Source organism: Pseudoliparis swirei, chromosome 11 (genome assembly GCF_029220125.1).
Source record: "Pseudoliparis swirei isolate HS2019 ecotype Mariana Trench chromosome 11, NWPU_hadal_v1, whole genome shotgun sequence".
NCBI classification, from domain to species: Eukaryota; Metazoa; Chordata; class Actinopteri; order Perciformes; family Liparidae; genus Pseudoliparis; species Pseudoliparis swirei.
Genome location: NC_079398.1, coordinates 3,454,979 through 3,462,628, shown reverse-complemented (window position 1 = coordinate 3,462,628; position 7,650 = coordinate 3,454,979). Strand labels below are relative to the sequence as shown.

Sequence of the window (7,650 nt, the reverse complement as noted above, 5' to 3'; positions counted from 1 at the left end):
CTTTGGAGAAATGTGTTTTTGAATATTTGTTATGAATATTTTGTCATAATTTATGGAAACAATCTTCAATAGCATCACTGTTATCAAGTTTAGAGTGAAATCATTCAATATCTACATCAATGGGCTCCACATGAGTGGATTACACCTCTTACTTTGGAGAAAAAAGATTTGGAATAATTATTATGAATATTTTGTCATAATTTAAGGAAACAATCTTCAATAGCATCACTGTTATCAAATGTAGAGTGAAATCATTCAATATCTACATCAATGGGCTCCACGTGAGTGGACTACACCTCTTACTTTGAAGAAAAAAGATTTTAAATACTTATTATGAATATTTTGATATCATTTATGGAATCAATCTTCAATAGCTTCACTGTTATCAAGTTTAGAGTGAAATCATTCAACATCTACATCAATGGGCTCCACATCAGTGGACTACACCTGTTATTTTGAAGAAATACGATTATGAATAATTATTATGAATTATTTTAAATATTTTATGGAGACAATATTCAATATATCCACTGTAGTAAAGTGTAGGCTGACAACATTTCCTACATCAATTGCTTCTCCTTTGTTGTACTTGATCAGCTATATTGATGATGTGCTTTTGCATAATTTTAAATAAAATGATGTTTAACCACCAATCCTGTGTTGGTAAAACGACAATACTTTCTTCAGAAGATCTCTTTTAATCATCTCAGTTTCGTTTTTAGGACAAAGTGTAGTGGCACCATTTTCTCTTCAGTCACCAGGATATCTATTGATTATGAAAAACCAATGTGTATTTAAGATTGTTTGTCCGAAATGTGTTTAGCATCGATACAATGTAAAACGGTGTCCTATTTGCTTTCCAGAAACCAGCATATTGGTTAAGGAGCACTTTCATGATTTATGATACATACTCGAACAAACAATAGATCTTATATTAACTAATTGCTTCTTCCGAGAAAACATGTAACCTAGTGGTCATTACTTAAAGTCTGGTAATATCAGTGATTTGGTCAAATTAGTGCAATTGTAAACCTATTCTTCGTACTTTATACGTCTTGAATTAAAAAATAGTACCACACACATTATAATAAGAGCCATCATAGTAGTCAAGTAGTTCCCCCATTTAATCTTTATGAACGATCAGATACCAATGTATACATGACTGGTTCGGCTTGAACAACATTTAACTTGAGAAACTTGAAGTCAACGAGTTTATACGACAAAGTCAGACATACACATTCCTAAGTGTTCAGTTACACAACACACAATACCAATGTTGTTTGGTATTTGTGCTGCTGTCATCCCAAGGCACTGCGTGTGAAACCATCTTGAGCAAGTTCCACACTGAATCTACATGGGGATAAATAAATTAAACATATGTAAAAAAAAATGGAAACTTTAGGAAACATGTTATGCATACAAGTTAACAATATTTGATTACTAATGTTATTCCTTGAAACTCACTCCAGGTTATCTACAGATTATCCACAACTCAGATTGTCTAAAAACAAGTCTCACCCAAACAGCATCAACAGCAGTTTTGGGCAGGTCCTCAATTCCACAGAAGGAACAGAGTTCATCCTTTGAAACTAGAAATAAATACATGTATATTTGTGTCAATTATGGATTAAGTCAAACAAATATTGATAACATATTTTGAACAAAACCTGATTGTTACCTTCGCATTGAAAATGCCGGAAGGTTATGTTTTGATCGCCGTGTATTTATTTATTTATTTATTTATTTGTATGCGTGTTATTCGCAAATCTCAAAAAGTATTGAACCGAATCGCATGAAATTTGGTGGGATGATTGTTTATTATCCGGGGACCAGTTGACTAGATTTTGGGATCGATCGGGTCAAAGGTCAAGGTCAAAGGTCATGAACAGGTCAAAATGTTCTTGAATCACATGAAATTTGGTGGGATGATTGGTTATTATCCGGGGACCATTTGATTAGATTTTGGGATCAATCGGGTCAAAGGTCAATGTCAAGGTCATGGAAAGGTCAAACTCTTTTTTACCATAGCACGATACATTTTTGTCCAATTGGCATGCAACTAATGCCAAAATGTTCATAATTCAATGCCCAATCTTGCGATATGCGAAGGTATGCGCTCTACCGAGTGCCCATTCTAGTTTATTTATTTATTTATTTATTTATTTGTATGCGTGTTATTCGCAAATCTCAAAAAGTATTGAACCGAATCGCATGAAATTTGGTGGGATGATTGTTTATTATCCGGGGACCAGTTGACTAGATTTTGGGATCGATCGGGTCAAAGGTCAAGGTCAAAGGTCATGAACAGGTCAAAATGTTCTTGAATCACATGAAATTTGGTGGGATGATTGGTTATTATCCGGGGACCATTTGATTAGATTTTGGGATCAATCGGGTCAAAGGTCAATGTCAAGGTCATGGAAAGGTCAAACTCTTTTTTACCATAGCACGATACATTTTTGTCCAATTGGCATGCAACTAATGCCAAAATGTTCATAATTCAATGCCCAATCTTGTGATATGCGAAGGTATGCGCTCTACCGAGTGCCCATTCTAGTTTCAGAATGTCTTCAGCCTCGTCTCTTCTTAGCTTTTCAATAGATTGTTTAGATGAGTTGATGCGAAAATGCTGCGGAATCTTTGGAAGTTCCACCGTCATCTTGGCCATCTGTCAAATGGCAAAACAACACACCTTGTATGAATTTACATAGTAAAACAGCATTTTGTTTAATCTATCAGAAAGACAAAAGGTTGCATTAAATAACCTGCATGACAAAGATCCCACAACTGCTGCCATCTTTCTGGCAGGTGTGGGTTATCTGGCCCGGCTGCCACTTGATGTTAACCCAGTCCTCCTTTCCAAGTCGGTTCCGGCGCATTTTGAAATACTGTCTGCAGGATGAAAGGAAAATAATTTTGGTTTACATTTGCACTTACTCTATGGCCTTACTAAAGATGTGAATAACATTATATATTTCCCATAATCTAATTAATATTACCCAAATCTTTGGCCAGCCTTTCTGGAGTCGTCAACTTCATTTGACCCTTGCAGAAGATCAACCACAACTATGCGGTTTAAAAGGGCATGGAGATACTGTTTTAAAAAGTAATATAGTGTTAAAGCATGCCATATTTTAAACGTACCAACAACAGCAACAATAATAACATAATACATTTTATTTATGTAAAACCTAAATGAATGAGCAACATTGGAAGTATATTCATTGTACACAAGATAATCACAACTGTGAGTAAATAAAGAAACAAACCACGTTAAATAGGCATATTTTAACATTTTACTTGAAATTACTGAATATTAGTCTGAAAATAAGTTCCACAATATGGGGTCATACTCAATCAAAGAAAACTCAAATTGTTAGAGTAGCAGTGGGGACTACCAACGGGATCCTGTTGGATGATTCAAGTGCTTTGATTGGACAATAATCATAAATATATTTTTCATTAAGATAGGGATGACGACCATGAAGACATTTAAAACTAAAAGAACAGTCTTAAAATCAATCCACATGCTACAGATGTGCATGTACACAATGCAGCTACATGAGATACAAATATATGTCTGCGTGGGTTTCCTCCGGGTACTCTGGTTTCCCCCACCATCATAAAGACATGCACCGCAGCCTCACCCCGGTTCGTATGGATGTGAATGAATGTTGGTGGTGGTCGGAGGGGCCGTAGGCGCTGATTGGCAGCCAGGCTTCCGTCAGTCTGCCCCAGGGCAGCTGTGGTGACTGATGTAGTTTACCACCACCGGTACGACTGTGTGTGTGTATGACTACTGGACTCTGGACTCTGTAAGCGACTTCGAGTGTCTAGAGAAGCGCTATATAAAAAAATTAGGGCTGTGAAACGATTAAAATTTTTAATCGGGTTAATCACAGGTTTTTGTGGATTAATCATGATTAATCACATATTACCGATATTCTCGGTATATTTTGTGAGAACATAGAGATTTATGACAAAAGACGGATATATACATTTATACATTCTTCTATACAATGGTGCTGCAACTCAGCAGTTATTTAGCAGTTTTCTTCCATATGGAACATTAATACATCTTCATCCTAAACAGAATGTTTAACCCTCCTGTTACCTTTCGGGTCAATTTGACCCCATTCAATGTTTAATGTCGGTGTTCTTTGGGGTCAATTTGACCCCAGGCTGTTTTTCACTGTGTCAAACATATAAGAAATATCAACTTTTTTTTAAAGGGCTATTTAGGTAGTCAACAAACAAACATAAAGTACCTCACACTTAAACTTGGGAAACAATATTAATTCTAATAATTTTCTGAGGTTTTAATTGCTGGGGTCAAATTGACCCCGAGGGTAAAATATGTTAGTAAATGTAAAGGTAACAGGAGGGTTAAACAGAGCATTTTTCTTGTTTGTCAACCATTACCTCCACCATGATACAATCTAAAGGCCTCTAGTCTTCCTCTAGCAGCTGCTGAGGCAAACTGACTGTGGGGTTTTCTTCATGAACTGGGCCGTGATGAAAGGGACGGCGGGGACACCGCTGCAAAGCTGAAACCTCACCGGCCAGGACAGGTGGACAGATTGACAAGTGACTTCTTTTGCTCGGTCGATGCGCGCACGGAGCTCTGTGGCACGCGAGACGGAGATCGATAAGTGTTAACGCAACGCGAAGAGACAGAAATGACATGCTGCTGTGGAGATACGATCAACAACAGACGTTTAGTTTAATAAAAGAACAAAGACGTGCTATAGAGAATATGTCAGGGGGCGGGCCAATCTTTTTAATGTCATGCGATCTACCGACACTACGCCGCGATCGACGTGTTGAGACCCCTGATCTACAGGAAGTAAAAGTCGTAACAAGGTTTCCGTAGGTGAACCTGCGGAAGGATCATTACCGATGAACAGACCGTCTGCATGAGAGCGGACAGAGTTCAGATTGAAGTGGTGTATTGGAAGCTCATTTTGCAAGTGACTTTTTTTTCGTCCCGACGACCAACAACAGACGGATTGGAAGCTCATTCTGCGCATGCGTTAAATGCGTTAAAAATAAATAACTAGTTAAACCTGTAATTGAATTAACTGAGTTAACGCGTTATTTTTCACAGCACTAAAAAAAAAAATGATTTTACCACATGACCAGCTGCATACTCACCACAAACTTCCAGTGCACATTTATTATGTTGACAAATCCAATGGCTCCATCATAGTCATCAAATGTGACCTGACAACATGCGTAAAAATGGAAAAATAATTGTATTTTGCTGCAAAACTCAAATAGAATGTACCCAGTATGCATTGTGTATTTTTCCTCCAACGGAACAACCAAAAAACTAAAGCTGCTATTTCAAATGGATTGTTTCAAAACAACTTGATGTTAAGATTTATAATAATAATATAATTACTCACCTTTTTTAACCCTTGCCTGGCCATTTGCTCTCTCGTGCCGTACAAGATTAAACCCATTGTATAATGATTCATGAGGTATAGCCGGCCAGGTGTAGTACACATATGTGGAGCCCATTGATGTAGAAAATGAATGGTTTCATCCTACACTTGATATCAGTGACGCTATTGAAGATTGTTTCCATAAATGATATCAAAATATTCATAATATTTATTTTAAAACTTTTTTCTTCAAAATGAGAGGTGTAGTACACTAATGTGGAGCCCATTGATGTAGATATAGAATGATTTCACTCTAGACTTGATAACAATGAAGCTATTGAAGACTTTTCCCATAAAATCTGAACAAATATTCATAATAATTTTTCAAAATCTTTTTTCTCCAAAGTAAGAGGTGTAGTCCACTCATTTGGAGCCCACTGATGTAGGAAATGAATGGTTTCATCCTACACTTGATAACAGTGAAGCTATTGAAGATTTTTCCATAACATTAAATAGAATCCATAATAATTATTTAAGATGATTTTTTTTCAAAATAACAGTTGTAGTACATTACAGGGTGGCCATTTGACGTACGGTATAAGTTCTGTCAGCCTACACAATCTTTCAGTGGATATATTGAATATTTTTGGAATATGTTTTTCCTGGATTGCTTTTTGCAGACGGTCCCTGGGCTGAGGTCTCACAGCTGATCGCACATTGAGACCAAAGTATTCATCGATCTCGGAGACCGGCTTTTTTTGGTAAAATGAAGGTTGTAGCTTGTTGTTGACATCACTACGATCACAGAGAGGTGTTGTTTGTGTTTTAACTCCGTTTCGTGAGAGAGCTATTGAGCCGGGAAGTCAGAATCTGTGAATATCTTTCTAACTTTACTGAACTCATGTAGGCTATGGGGAGGCAAACTGTTTTTTTCCGAATGTTTGTCTGTAATCATCCAGCAAAATAACAAAGTGGGACTTGTTATGCTCCTGTAAGTTGCCTGTTGTTATAACACTTTTGTATAACATTAAAAAGCAACCCTGTCTGATTTAAAAAAGGCATTTGAGTAGTTTGGTGACTTAATGCATAATATACCCATAAAGTGTTGAAGAGCCACTGTGGTCAGTTGTTAGCAGGTCCGTCTTTCAATCAGGGGGTTGGCGGTTCAATCCCCGCCCCAGTTGATGTGTCCTTGAGCAAGACACTTAATCCTGAATTTCTCCCTGAAGAGTATATCTGTGTGTATGAATGTAACATGATTGTAAGTTCCTTTGGATAAAAGTGTGGGCTAAATGATATGTAATGTAGAGTAACACTGAACATAGTGTTAACATTTCAGAGTTAATGCAACTCTGGTAAGAGTTATTATTCTACACTGAGAAAGTGTTTATTTTGATAAAATATAAATAACGCTATATGCGTAGCTTCCCATTGATATTCGGCACATTACGGTAATCAAAACAGTGGCGACGCCTCTGGGGGAGGAGTGGTGTGAGCAGAGCAGGAGAGCAGCAGGTGAGAGTGTTTCTGAAGTGTTTGAGTGGCAATTTGTTTGTAGATACAACTCTGGTTAGTATTGTTTCAGCCTCAATGACTCACTTTCCTGTCCACACAAACAAAAAGGACACTGGGGAAACCACAACCAGCAGGCCAGTCTGGGACAGAAACACTGTATTCTATTTCATCAAAGCACTCCCGGATATGTGGGAGTTAACCAACCTGTAAAACGCCATGGGCTTGGACACATATTACAGGCTAACATGGACACTGACAGCTCCAAGCAAACACAACTGTTTGAGAAGATGTCAAATAGGCTCAACGTCATTCTTGTTACGTCAGAAGTCCTACAAGTTCATTTAAACACGTTTATAGAGAGAAACCTGTTGAACATTAAAATACCTTTCTTTACTTTTGTGTTATTACACACTGTTTTAAGCATCTATAATAATAATAATGACAAATACTTGCCAGATTTGGAAAGATACATTTATCCTCGTCCTTAAAAAAAGAGCAAAATAACTTACACAACGGACCTTTTGTGACACATTTACTGATAAAAAGAGAGAGAAAGAACCAGGCGACTTGTATGGCTACTTTTACTTATGAATAATGTTGTTTTGTAGAGATAAATAAAAATTGTGTTCAGTAATTGTAAACTCATCAAGCCATGACATGGGTTAGGGTTAGGGTTACAAGCTGTCAGTTTACATGTTAGCAAGGTGTCATTTAAACAACTAGTGTCATTACGCACGACAATAACGTA

General features: G+C 37.1%; 1 long non-coding RNA gene across 1 annotated transcript; it reads right to left on the bottom strand.

Moving 5' to 3' along the window:
• Positions 1-2,531: 2,531 nt before the first annotated feature.
• LOC130201848 (uncharacterized) lies at positions 2,532-5,488 on the bottom strand. Its single transcript, XR_008833263.1, has 3 exons — positions 5,155-5,488; positions 2,766-2,892; positions 2,532-2,668 (listed from the first exon to the last, which is right to left on the bottom strand). It is a non-coding gene; the product is annotated as an uncharacterized LOC130201848 (long non-coding RNA).
• Between the last annotated feature and the right edge of the window lie 2,162 nt (positions 5,489-7,650).